The sequence below is a fragment of the Capra hircus genome, chromosome 18 (assembly GCF_001704415.2).
Source record: "Capra hircus breed San Clemente chromosome 18, ASM170441v1, whole genome shotgun sequence".
Lineage (NCBI taxonomy): Eukaryota > Metazoa > Chordata > Mammalia > Artiodactyla > Bovidae > Capra > Capra hircus.
Window position 1 is genome coordinate 61,442,064 of NC_030825.1, and position 13,528 is coordinate 61,455,591.

At 45.2% G+C, this 13,528-nt stretch overlaps 1 protein-coding gene across 1 annotated transcript in view; it reads right to left on the bottom strand.

Annotated features, from left to right (window-relative positions):
• Positions 1 to 8,770, bottom strand: part of LOC102172054 (zinc finger protein 665) — a 39,167-nt gene extending 30,397 nt beyond the window's left edge. Inside the window, 2 exon segments of the mRNA XM_018062995.1 lie at positions 7,394 to 7,480; positions 8,172 to 8,770. The gene's annotated coding sequence lies outside the window, so the exon portion shown is untranslated.

Consider the following 13,528-nt stretch of genomic DNA (forward strand, 5'->3'; position numbering starts at 1 on the left):
CTTATTTCTGAGGTTAAAAATGAGTACAGAAACTGAATGAATTAAGACCTAGTCCAAGCTAGAAAAAGCACCATACATAAAGAAAGGAGAAAATGTGAATCTGTTCGGAAAAAAAAAAAAGTGTTCCTTTGAAAATGCTACCCAATAATGATACAGTGATAAGAATCTGCCTGACAATGCAGGGGACATGGGCTCTATCCCTCCTTCAGGAAGATCCCCCAAGTACAAGCAACTAAGCCTGTGCACAACTACTGAGCCTGTGCTTTAGAACCTGGGAGCCACAACTCCTGAGTGCACGGCACAGCACAGCCAAAAAAATTCATTAAAAAAAAAACAAAAAAAGCTACCGCAGAGTGACATTCTAGAGTCAGTCATTTCTTGCCCCAGGTCTCTTGTTCCTTGACCTCTATCTTATGATAGGACAAGGGAAGGGGGTCTCTCACACCTCAGTGAATCAAGCCACTGCCCCAGGCTCAACAGGGTTTGCAAATGAAAGTCATCCTCTGCCACAAATAATAAAAAAAGACACAAGCCTTATAGACAGGAGTTTTGAAATTTTCATCCTTCTCTGTACAACTAAAAAAATCATCTGTATCCAAACAACTGGCCACACCTGGATCGAGCTGACCCCTCGGTTCACCTAGCTCCCTATTTCATCTGGGTCTGGTGTCTCTTTTTCTCCCCCTCTGCTCTCCTGCTGTTCCTGTCCTATTTCCTCCCTCACACGTGTCCTGTCCCAGGCTGCTGCTGCAATTCGTTCCCCCTCGAAATGCTCGTTCTCTCCAACCTTCCTGAGTCTTTCAAAAATCCATACCTATGTCTGCCTCTTTCTTCCCCCATTTCGGCTCCCTCTCTGCGCTCCAGATTACTCCCCTCCTCTCGCTGTGACTCTCCCTTCCTCCCCACTCTCTGGCAGGCCATGTGGCTATGCTTCCTTCCAGCCTTTTTTTCCTCTGCTCCTTACCTTTCTCTGTCAACACCATAAAACCGGCCACCTCAGACTGAGACTTGAACCCTTGTGGCGGGACTCCAACCGAGTGAAAACACAACTCCGGACTCTAACCCAAAAGGCCTGGACTCAAACCCGGCCAAAACCCAGTTAGGGACTCTCCACCTCTGACGTCCTCATCGCCCTTCGCCTCCCCGCTCCCATCACTGAGACAGGGCAGTTCTCCCTATGCTGTTTTGCAATCCCTGGAGATCTGGCTTTCTAATTTATTAATACTTCTCTATTTTACTCGCTTGGCTATTTTCAAGGCTTAACTTCTTTGACTTGACTATCCCTTTGCAAATCCCTCAGCCATTCTGTGTTCCCATTGGTTCTCCCTGATGCTTTTCTCCTCGGTTTCAGTTATTTCTCTCAGTCCTTCTGACTCTGCCTCTCCTGCTCCTCCTGCCTCCTGAATTTACTGAGTGGGCGACAGAACGAGACGCCCCCGGACCGGAAGATCACCTTTTCCGACCGAGTTGAATTGGGCATGCAACAGCACTGGCGGTCACATGGCCCTATGGGGGGTGAGGGGACGGGCTGACAGGAAAAGGGGCTGCTGCGGGGCAAAAGGAGCGGCCTCAGGAGAAGCGAGGACAGAGGGGCTGGGAGGGAGGGGGCTCAGGAGCGGGGCGGCCTCTCTGGAATCCCGGGACCGGGGAGAGGGCGCGCGGCCTATCTGGGCTCTGCCTCCAGCGGTCGAGAAGGCGACGCGGCGGGCGCGACTCCAGCTCGGGAGAGAGGGCTTTACTTGGCGAGGCAGAGGCGGTGTCTACGCGGACCGAGGGCCGAAACCGCCTCAGCAACACTTAAAACCCAAACGAAAAGATAACTAACTGGGCCGCAACGGCGCGGCAGCGTCTATTCGGGGCCGAGCACCGGGTGCCAGGGTTTTCAGGTCGCTGGCAATTCCCACACCATGAGGACGAGACAGCGAGGGCGGAGGTGGGGACTGGAGGGGTGGCGAGCTCTGCACTTACTCTAGAAGGAAGCTTAGGCGCCGCTCGGGGACCTCGGCTCCGCGCTCTCCAACTTCCGGCTCTGTGGGAAAGGGCTTTTGGTATTAGAGCCGCGGCTTCCGACCCAGAGCCGGGCGAGCACTCGCTGCACGCAGAGTTCCTGGGAGGGGCGGGGCGTGGAGGGGGCGGGGCCTGTTACCTTGACAGCATTAAGTTACATTAAGACAGCATTAAGTTCTGTAACACTGCTCAGGTAAAAGCTTCAAGTTATGTCAGAAGCGAAGATACTTCCTCTTAACTAAACGGGTTTATTCTCAATAAAAAGCTGTTTTTCACAGCACGGTGTGCTCAAATCCTGCTAGTGAGGCTGAAGCAATTCAGGGATCTGGGAACTTAGGCAGTTTTAAGAAACAAGAATGGGACTAGTCTCTATATTACAAAACTCTGCCTGGGTAGAAATGGGCTATTCCCTACTCATACCCTACAAAACAGCAACCTTAGCATAGTGCTGAGTTCAACAAACTCAGGGTCAGTACCTGGGTGTCTGAGATGGAGGACTTAAGGGATGTGATCATTTGGATCACTAACCACAGCCTTTTAAGAGCAAGACACTTTAAATGATTATAAACTGCGTTATTGTTTCTTTTATCCAACGTGTTTTAATTACTTCCCCTTTCTAAACCCAACTCTTTAAACAGTGACATGAAGAGGGTTGTATAAGCAACTCTTACAATGACAAATATCATTGTGTAAGTTTAAGCTACAGAGAAAAGATTAACTGATATGTATACTGTGAAACAATTATCCCAACAGGTTTGCCTAGCATCCATAATTTCGTATAGATAACCTAAAAATGATTCTCAACAGTGGATTCACCAATGATTTATCAGATACAAACCAAAAGCTCACCCCAACAAAATTAAAAGAGGTAGATTGCACACATCCTAATTATCAAATATTGTGCAGTAAACCATCCTCAGCAGTGAAAATACAATGTACACTATAATACCAAAAAATTGCCAAGCATATATTCAATAATAGTTTAAGTCATCAAGAATACATAAAGAAAATAGTTTAAATAGTTTAAATCATCAAGAATACATAAGAGCTCTAAAATGTACTGATCACCAATTCCACCATAGGGGTGGGGGAGCTTTCTTAACCAACCATCCCACACATGGCAAATAAAATACAAAAATTAACATAAAATAGAGACTTAATGACAAAAATAAAAGACCATCATTTATAATGCATACAAATATAAAAAAAGAGGAAAGTAGCTATGCCTTGAAAAAAAAACAAATGATGGTTCATCACTGAAGTTATCACTCCACTACATAAGCTCTGTCATTAAGTTGCTACAAAATTAAGTGTGGAGGCAGAATGATCAATAGCACCCAGGTGACAAGCATGCAGCAACAGCAACAGTTTAGTCAACAGCCTCACAACTATGAGGGTGTGAACCTGGACAGTACCCTTGTCAGGAGAAGTTCCTACACCTCTTGGTGAGGCTCAAAGGGCATGGTGATAGCACACGTGAACAACACTATCACAGTGGCCTTCACGCAGGCTTCTCTGACATCACTCAAAGCCAGGAAAAGATGTACAGGTCAAGGTCTTCAGATACTTTCTCATATCACAGAACACGCTGACCACTATACTAAGTAGCTTCAAGTGGTAATTCTGTATGCAGCAGGAAAATATTACAACCAATAAGGGAAAGGATTCTCCTTGAAAAATTTTCTCTTACCCAGTAAACCCACACCACAGAGAGTCCATGAGGAGCTGCCCCTTAAACACAGGAGGATTACCACCGCAAAGAAACTGGACATGACTTCAGACCCTAGGGCCACATACATCAAAATCAAATTTAAAAGGAAAAATTATACAAATTAAGGAGAAAGCAAAGTCAGGAAGAGTCTACACTCCCAGACTAGATAGACCAGTACAAGAGTGGAAAACTATGAGATGTGGGGGTCTCATATCCTAAGACCTTGAGATGGGACTATTTGGTCCACCCAGAGATGCCAAGTTAAGAGCCTGAAAGATTCACACATATTCCCTTTGTTGGACTGCTGTCCTTACAGTTTTCCTAAGTAAGAGGCACAGAAGATCCAATCCACCAGCCTATTCCACACACCCTGACATGTATGGCAGCAAAAGGAGAACAGCAAAAATGGCTGAGCGATCTCAAGAGGCAGACAGGGACTAAGACAGTTCATTACAGGTTCTGAGGTGCCAGATAAAATTAAAGAGCAGCCAGTACTTTCCCATTTGCCGATTCTATCTCCCAAATATGACAGCTGTGATGAAAGCAGCACCGGATCAGGGGTTAGACGCTTGGGGCATCAGCTCTGATCTATATGGACTAAGAATTGAGTAGCCAATACATCCAAGCCCACAAAGAGAGAAGAGGGGGCAAGGCAGCCCACCTCATGCTCCTCACACTCAAGAACAACCAGCTCACGGCATGGAGATGGCTAGTGTTGTGGATACAAACCTTGCCTTTGTGTCTGATGGAGCTGTAGCACCACTGGCGGGTGAAAGAACACATGATACATGTTGAAGGACAGGCTGAGAACTTGGGGAAAGGTTAAGCTTCCTCTGGGATTTTAATAAACAAACTTCTCTTTGGCCAACGAGGTGAGAGAGTCAATTCCTAGGTAGTTTGAGAAGTCCAGGGTACCCGAGGAGGAGAAAGGGGTCTGGGGCTCTCGAGGAGGACAGAAAGCGGTCTGGAATTATCAAGGAGGAGAAAAGGATAAACTTTTTTCTTTAACACAGAGCTGATGATTACACAACAAAACGACTCCACGTAAACTCTGTACTAAGCAGAGGCATTACTTTGCCAACAAAGGTCCATCTACTCAAGGCTATGGTTTTTCCAGTGGTCACGTATGGATGTGAGAGTTGGACTGTGAAGAAAGCTGAGCGCTAAAGAACTGATGCTTTTGAACTGTGGTGTTGGAGAAGACTCTTGAGAGTCCCTTGGACTGCAAGGAGATCCAACTAGTCCATTCTGAAGGAGATCAGTCCTGGGTGTTCTTTGGAAGGAATGATGCTAAAGCTGAAACTCCAGTACTTTGGCCACCTCATGCGAAGAGCTGACTCATCAGAAAAGACTCTGATGCTGGGAGGGATTGGGGGCAGGAGGAGAAGCGGACGACAGAGGATGAGATGGCTGGATGGCATCACCGACTCGATGAACATGAGTTTGAGTGAACTCCGGGAGTTGGTGATGGACAGGGAGGCCTGGCGTGCTGTGATTCATGGGGTTGCAAAGAGTTGGACACGACTGAGTGACTGCACTGAACTGAAGATAATAGAACAACAATGTATCCTGCTTGAGGACAGGTTTCTCCTTCTTGAGAACCTTCTGACTAATCCTGTCATCTTGAAATGTCAATTCTGGGCATGGGTCTGGTTAAGACCTTTACCTTGAGACATTCTTTTGACTTACTGTAATAACCAGTTGAGAAAGTATATAGCTCCCTTGCTAAGACTAGCGAGGGGGGGCATTCTCCATCTCCCTTCTGATGTCTATGTCAGAAGTTTTCTCTGTCCCATTTCATACTTTAATAAAACTCTGCTACACAAAAGCTCTTTAGCGATCAAGTCTGGTCCCTGGTCCCAAAACTGTATCTTCTTCTTCGGAGATCATGAATCTGACGTTGTTCACTGTAAGTTCTCATCTCTATGTACCATTACAAGAAGTTTCCAACCACTATTAATGTGCTTTCCTCTCTGCCCTGAAATCTCATCTCTGTTCACACTTTTGATACATTCCCATCCATTTGGGGGTTTTGTTTTGTTTTCAAAACAAGTATCTCAAACTAGGTGTGAAAAGAGCACACCTAACATTGTTCTCAATGGTGAAAGACTGAAAACTTTTCCTCTGAGACTGGGAAGAAGGCAAGGACATGCACTCTGCATCACTGTTCAACAAAGGACTGAAACCCCTAACCAGAGCAATTAGACAAGAGAAAGAAATCAAAGCTTCCCAAAGTGAAAAATTAGAAAGTTACCTTCTTCCCTAGAGGACAAGGTCTTTTGTGTATACACTGTAGATTCCACACAGACACAAAAAACCTCCTGCCACATCAAATAGAAATTTTAGCAAACTTGCAGGATACAAAAGTCAACGTGCAAATCAGCTGCATTTCTATACACAGTGAACAATGTTAAAAGAAAATCACATAACAACTTTATTTACTATTGTATTAAAAATGGATGAAATATTTAGGAATAATTCACCAAGGAGGTGAAACATATACACTGAAAACTACTTAACCATTTCTAAAAGAAATCCAAAATAAACAAATAAATCTAGTAGTCATGGACTGGAAATCTCAGTACTCTATATTTCCAAGTTACTCTAAGTGTCCCACAGATTTAATGAATTCATTATGAAACTTACAATGGAAATGTTTGCAGAAACAGAAAAAACTTGCAAGAAGTCATAAAGAGTCTCAAGGGGACCATAAACTGCAAAAATACTCTTCAGGAAGTACAAGGATGAAAGATGAAGGTCACCCTTTTTAAAATTTCAAGCCATATCACAATATCATCCAGACGGTGTAGCACTGGCATAAACACGGATTTATACACCAAGGGAACAGAAGGGAATGTTCAGAAATAACCATTTGCATATATTTGCCTATATTTAAAATATAACCATATGCATATAAATATTTGCATATATTTAAAATCTAATGACAAGGATGCTAAGAAAACCCAGTGGAAAAAAGACAGTTGCCATAACAAATAGTGAATCTATGGGTTAAACAATGAAGAGGAAACCTCACCTGCATCAAAAGTAAAAACATCTCTGTGCCAAACCACAAAATGAACACAGTGAAAAGACAAAATCTGAACAATGAAGGCAATGAAAGTGAATTTCCAGCTCTCAGAGATTTAGATTCATGCCACAGTTTCAAACAGATGATGGAATAGCACACTATCACTGATACCTGATTCTGAATTTTCCATCCCATTTCCAATCAAGATTTTGAAGTCAGTGACTCACTCACTTAGCTTCAATTACCTTAGAACAAATTTCCCTTTTTAGGTCTACTTCCAGATTTTACCAGGTACTGTGCATGTTAATACCTGACTTCCACCCACAGCTTCTTAATCCTGATTGACAGAGAGCAGACTGCACAGCTAAAAGGACAGGAGGCAATCCCTCCTGCCCAACAGCACTGAGACCCCTTCTCAAACCTGTGGGTGTGAAGCCCTGCCCAGGATGGTGCCCTCCACACAAGGTCCAGGACACTGGGTCTTGGGGAGATGGGATCTCAGTGGAGACGACAGGCCCTGAGGGAAGTTCCCTGGTGAGTGTGCATGTACAAGTATCAGGAAGGATACTTCAGAGTCAGAGATGATTAGTAAGTCCAAAGAAGGGATTTCAGAAAGGACTGAGAATCAACTGAGAATATGATTTTACCTGAGAAAGAGCCATTCCTCTTTTCTTGCCTTTTTTCCTCCTCTTCCCAGCTTCTTCCTCAGACAATCTAAGTTTTTAGAAGTTGATCTGGAAAGTGGAAAACAGGCTGCTTAAGGCTTAAAATCAACGTCCCCCCTTCGTTTGCCACAACCAGAAAAACAGGAAGACCTCACTATGTGGAACAGTGCTTTGGTGTCCACTGCCTCAGGTGGGATGCTGTTTCTGCCCTCCTATTTCTTCCCTCACACCTGTCCTGCCCACCTCGGCAACTTGTTTCTCCTCTTGCTGCTCTTCTCCCCACCCCACCCTTCTAACTGTTCTAAACATCTATACATCTGTCTCTTTCTTTCTCCAACTCTGCTCCCTCTCTGCCTTCTAGTCACACCCCTTCTCTCCCTGTTACACTCCCACTCTGGGGCACTCCAGGTGTCTAGGCTTACTTCCTTCTCTTCTCTTCTAGTCAACACCTATCCCTGTTTCTCTCCCAGGATCACCCCTGTCAGCCCTCCTACCGCAGACGCACGGCCCCTGTCTCCTTGTCTCCAACTCCTGGAGATCCCACGCCTTTGTCCATTTCTCTTTCACCCACCCGCTACTTTAAGAGCTAAGTCTATTTCATTTTACCATCCCTTTACAACCGCTTCAGCCATCCTGGGCGACCCCGTGGGTTCTCTCATTGTTTTCCACTTCTGAGTTTGCCTTTCACTCTCAGTCACTGCTGCTTCTGATCCCCCTCGCCCACGTATCTACAGAAATGATGAGTAAATGAAACGCCCACCTATCAAAAGAGCACCTTTTCCAACGAGACGGACTCGTGACGGAAAAACACTGGGTGTCACACGTCCAGCCCAGGGGTGAGGAAAATGGACTGACCAGGAAGGGAGGCCTGCGGGGCAGAACGATCGGCCTGAGGAGACGCGAGGGCAGAGAGGCTGGCAGCCAGAGGCGTCTCGGGCCGGGCGAGCTCTCCAGAATCCCAGGACCGGGGAGAGGACGCGGCTTCTCCGGGAGCGGGGCTGCCGACGCGACCTCCAGGGGCCGACAGGGTGAGGCGGTGGAGGTGGGCGTGCCCGAATGCCCCTCGCACCCGGGACTTTACAAGGCACAGGCGTAGGTACTAACGGTTAAGTTTTAAGCAGGAAAATATCCCGAAAAGCGGTGTCTCTGGGGCCGAAGGCCGAAAAGCAAACGGCAAGGACAAGCCTCAGAGCGATTTCGAACACTCGACCTGCAAACGCGGCCTCTGGGTTTATTTGGGGCGGACGGCGTGGTGTTGGGATATTACTGCCGCGGAACCAGTAGGACTCTGAACATGGGCGTGGCGAGGGCGGGTTGGACGGCTAAGCGCGCAGCACACGTTTACACTGGGAAAAAAAACCTCAAGGGTCGCGGGGCTACCTTCTCTAGCGGCCTTCCGCTTCCGCAGGAAACTGCGCACGCGCGGACTCCGAGGCGGAGCTTCCGGGTCGGGGGCGGGGCGGATCGCTGCAGGCGAGGGGCGGGGCGAGGAGCGTATGTCTGTGGCGCGAGAGCAAGGCGGGGCAAGGGGCCCGGGAGGTGTTTAACAGTCCTGTGATGCCCCATGAATTACAGCCTGTTTTTTTAAATTTGTTGCCTTTAGCGTCTAAATAGATAGCATAGTCTCCTATAATTACAATATGGAAATGTCTATGAATAAAATAAACTGTTTGTCATACGTTGAGGAAAGAACGGTGGTAGTAGTGAAAGTCGCTCAGTCCTGTCCGACTCTGCGACCCCATGGTCTATACAGTCCATGGAATTCTCCAGGCCAGAACACTGGAGTGGGTAGTCTTTCCCTGCTGCGTGGGATCTTCCCAAGCCAGGGATCTAACCCAGGTCTCCCGCGTTGCAGGTGGATTCTTTACCAGCTGAGCCACAAAGGAAGCCCCTGTTTGTAAGATTCATCCAGTGTTTTAGCAACAACATCTAAGCAGCCAGGGTATGGGGACAGACTTATCTGGAATCCGTGCCTAGCTTTGATTTCTTCTTTTAGTGCCTGTTGGCTGCTAGACAGTTCTCTTCTTAAATTATTCCGATTTAATTTGAATTTTATACATTCCCCCACAGCCTCCTGGAAATTTTGAGGATTTGAGTCACTTTTAGCTCCCCTTCGGGATGCGAGGAAAACATGCACTGGGCACAGTGGAGACGAGGAAGCTGGTGGGTTCCGCGGACCAGAGGCACTGCTGCAGCGGGGCTCCACTCAGCCGTGCAGGCAGAGGCGGCCGGCCTTCCCAGGTCGCTGTGTCCCCCCCTTACACTTTTAAGGCAAAAGCTTATAACTTTGGAGACCAGTATGTTGGAAACTAGGATATGTCCTCCTAACAAGTAGAAAAGTTTCAATAAAGATTTTATTTTCCTTTCTAAAATTTTTTGAAATTACGAAAGTATGACAACACATTTACATGAGGCTTTCCAAATAGTTACAGACAGTTCCACTATATATTACAATTTTTACGTAGACAAATTAAGATTTTCAGTTGGAATTTCAATATTAAACTCTCAAAAATTAATAGAATGGACAGGAAAGTAGGATATACTAGACCTGAAAAGAATTGTGAACCAATTCAACCTAATTAAGACTTATACAATTTTCACACAAGAGCAGGATACAAATTTTATTCAAGTTCCCATAGACTATTAACCAGGAGACACTGGAACATGATGTAAAACAAGGTGCAAAAGTTTCATGGCCTAAATAAAGAGTATTGAAATCATACAGGGCCTGCTCTCTTAATGATGTTAAACTATGTGAGAATCAATACCAAAGGTATTTGGAAATAACCCACATAGTTTCAAGTGCAATAAATAAATAAATGTTTTTGTCAGCAGGTTCTTGCCTGTCCTGTTCCTGGCACTTCAGGGGTTGGGAACCCGGGTCTCTGAAGAGTTCTTGTAGGGCGGTAATTGGATGCAGAACATTTCCTGCCATTAGAATAATTTAACCATCTTAAGAAAACAAATTTTTGTGGATTTCTCTCTGTACTGCAAACTAAAATAAATACAAAACTATCCCTGGGGAAAATGTGCCGTTTTACAGTGACATCCTGTATCACAACTTTTCCTCTTTCCACATGGCTCAATTCCTGAGACACAAGGTCAAAACCTACAGTCTGAGACTGGAGGACTAAGGTATGGGATGGGAACTTCTGTCAGTACATTGATTTTTTGTTTTTTTGTTTTTGTTTTTTTGAAATTGACAGTTTACTAACCATTGCTTTTAAAAGAGCAATTTTCGTTGATCAGTTGCTAAGTCAAATCTGACTCTTTCCAACTCCATGAACTGCAGCACACCAGGCTTCCCTGTCCTTCACTATCTCCCAGAGTTTTCTCAAACTTGTCTTCATTGAGTGGGTAATGCCATCCAACCATGTCATCCTCTGTCACCCTCTTCTCCTGCCTGCAATCTTTCCCAGCAGCAGGGTCTTTTCCATTGAGTCCACTCTTTGCATCATGTGGCCAAAAAGAGCAATACATCTTTAAAAATTGATGAAAACCGCATTGTTCCTTTAGTACACATTCTAAGCTTCTACTGCTCTCCACACAACAGGCCAGTAATTGAGAGACAAGTTGCTGGGGCAGGAATAATGACTTTATTCAGAAAGTCAGCAAACCGAAAATACGGTGGACTTGTACCCCCAAAACCATCTCATCCGACTTAGAACTCAGTCCCCTTTTATACTAAAAGTGGAGGGAGTAAAGTCAAGTCAAATTCCTTTGAACCTAAGGAATCAAACAGTTAAGTAACAGAGCATACAAGTCCATCAATAAGAGTGCCCTGAGCAAACTAAAATAACATCAAGGAATTTGAAGAGCAATGGAAGGCTATGAAAGGTCATTGTATAGGGTCACGCCTCAACCTCTCCCCCGCAACACAATATCAGTAATCTTATTACTATTGAAATCATTCATGTGCTGGGGTAGAAAAAACTTAAGGCTACATAATATATTTAAGATATAATTTCAACTGTTAAAAAAGTACAAAGCTTATCTATGAGATGATGTTTTGCAATAAAACCATGGAGTTGCATATCCATGCACACATGCATGCACATGTAAGCACAACTGACTGAAATGAAGAGCTGCCTCTTGACACATTTTAAAATCATTTTCTCATTATCACGTTTAGTCATATGTATTTCAGCATCTCTGGGGCCATGAAAATGAATCAACTGTACTTAAGTGTGTCAATATTACCTTTTTTAAAAAAACATGTTTATTTATTTAGGTTGTGCTGGTCTTTGTAACTTTGTGTGGCTTTTTCTAGTTGCACTGAGCAGGAGATACTCTGTAGTTGTGGTGAGTGGGCTTCTCACTGCAGTGGCATCTCTTGTTAACAACAGGTTGCAGGTGAACTGCAGGCACAAGGCTTCTGTAGTTACAACACATGGGGTCTGCAGTTTTGGCTCACAGGCTCTCGAGCATGGGCTCAGTAGTTGTGGTGGATGGGCTTAGTTACTCCCAGGCATGCAGAATCTTCTCGGACCTGGGAGATCAAACCCATATCCCCTGCATTGGCAGGCACATTCTTATCCACTGTACCAATGGGGAAGTCTCAACTCTAATACTATATTAGTTTTAAAAAAAGAAGAAGTAGCATACGTATAAAAAACATATATAGAATACTTTGAGTGCAATCTCTATAAAATACCTATATTCAAAAATAATATGAGGGCATCTCTCCTGGCACAATGGTAAAGAATCCACCCACAAATGCGGAAGGCATGGGTTCTGCTTCAGGATAATGCCACATGCCTCGGGGCAACTAAGACCAAGTGACACCACTACTGAGCCTGTGCTGTAACGCCCAAGAGCCCAAACTACTAGGCTCACGTGCTGAAACTACTGAAGCCCAAGCCTCATACAGCCATGCTCTGCAACAAGATACCACAACGAGAATCGCATGCACCAGGACTAGAGAACAGCCCCCACTGCTGGCAACTAGAGAGAAGACCAAACAGCAACAAAGACCCAGAACACCTAAATAAATAATTTTTGTAAAAAAGTGATTTTATATGCAGTTAATTTTAGGTATGTAGTTACTAAAAAAATCCAAAGTTTACTTGTTAATTCCACAATAAAACAATCAACCAAGGTTAGTAAAGTTGGGGACTTCCCTGGCAGTCCCGTGGTTAAGACCTCAGGCTTCCATTTCAGGAGTTTCAGGTTCAATCTATACTCAGGGAATTAAGATTCTGCAAGCTGCCCCATGTGACAAAGAAGACAAAAAAAATACCAGTGAACTTGGATTTCATAGTGAAAAATAAATGATGGAATGAAAAGCCCCCTAGCCCTGAGGTCTCTTTCTGCACTTTGCATTCCATTCCCAAACAGCAAGATTTTCAAGGAGGTCCTCATTTAGTTTTAAATGTACTATAAATAGTCAGGACTGATTTCCCCTTACTGGCCTCTTTTCCAGATTTTACCACATATTCTGAGTGTTAATACCTGATGTCCACGTGCAGCTTCTTTACCCTGGTTGACAGAGAGCAGACAGTGCATCCAGATGGCCCCTAAGCAATCCCTGCTGCCCAACAGCACTGAGACCCCATCTCCAACCCGTGGGTGAGAAGCCCTGCCCAGGACAGTGCCCAGGGGAGCCTTCTCACAAGGACCAGGTCACCGGGTCATGGGGAGACAGGATCTAAGTGGAGACAACAGGCCTTGAGGGAAGGCCCCGGGTAAGTCTGCACATACAGGAGTCAGACAGGATTCTTCAGAGTCAGACACAATTAGCAAGTCCAAGTAAGGGCATTTCAGGAAGGACAGACTGAGAATCAACTGAGAATATGACCTTACCTAAGAAAGAGCCATTCCTGACTCTTTTTCTCCCCTCTTCCAGGTTTCTCCTCAGGCATTCTGCAGAGGTTGATACTGAAAGTTGAAAACATGTGTTTAATGCCTACAGTCAACATTCCCCGTTCCTGAGCTCCAACCACACATACAGGGAAACACTCACCATGGGGAATAGACAGTCCTCTGTGGTCACTGTCTCAGGAGGGACTCAGGAAAGGCAATTCCCACACAGAGACCAACACAGGAGCTTTCCCACACTTTCCTTCGGATCACAGTCCCCTCCTGGTGAGGCCTCGTGCACACAGCAGCAAGGGGCAC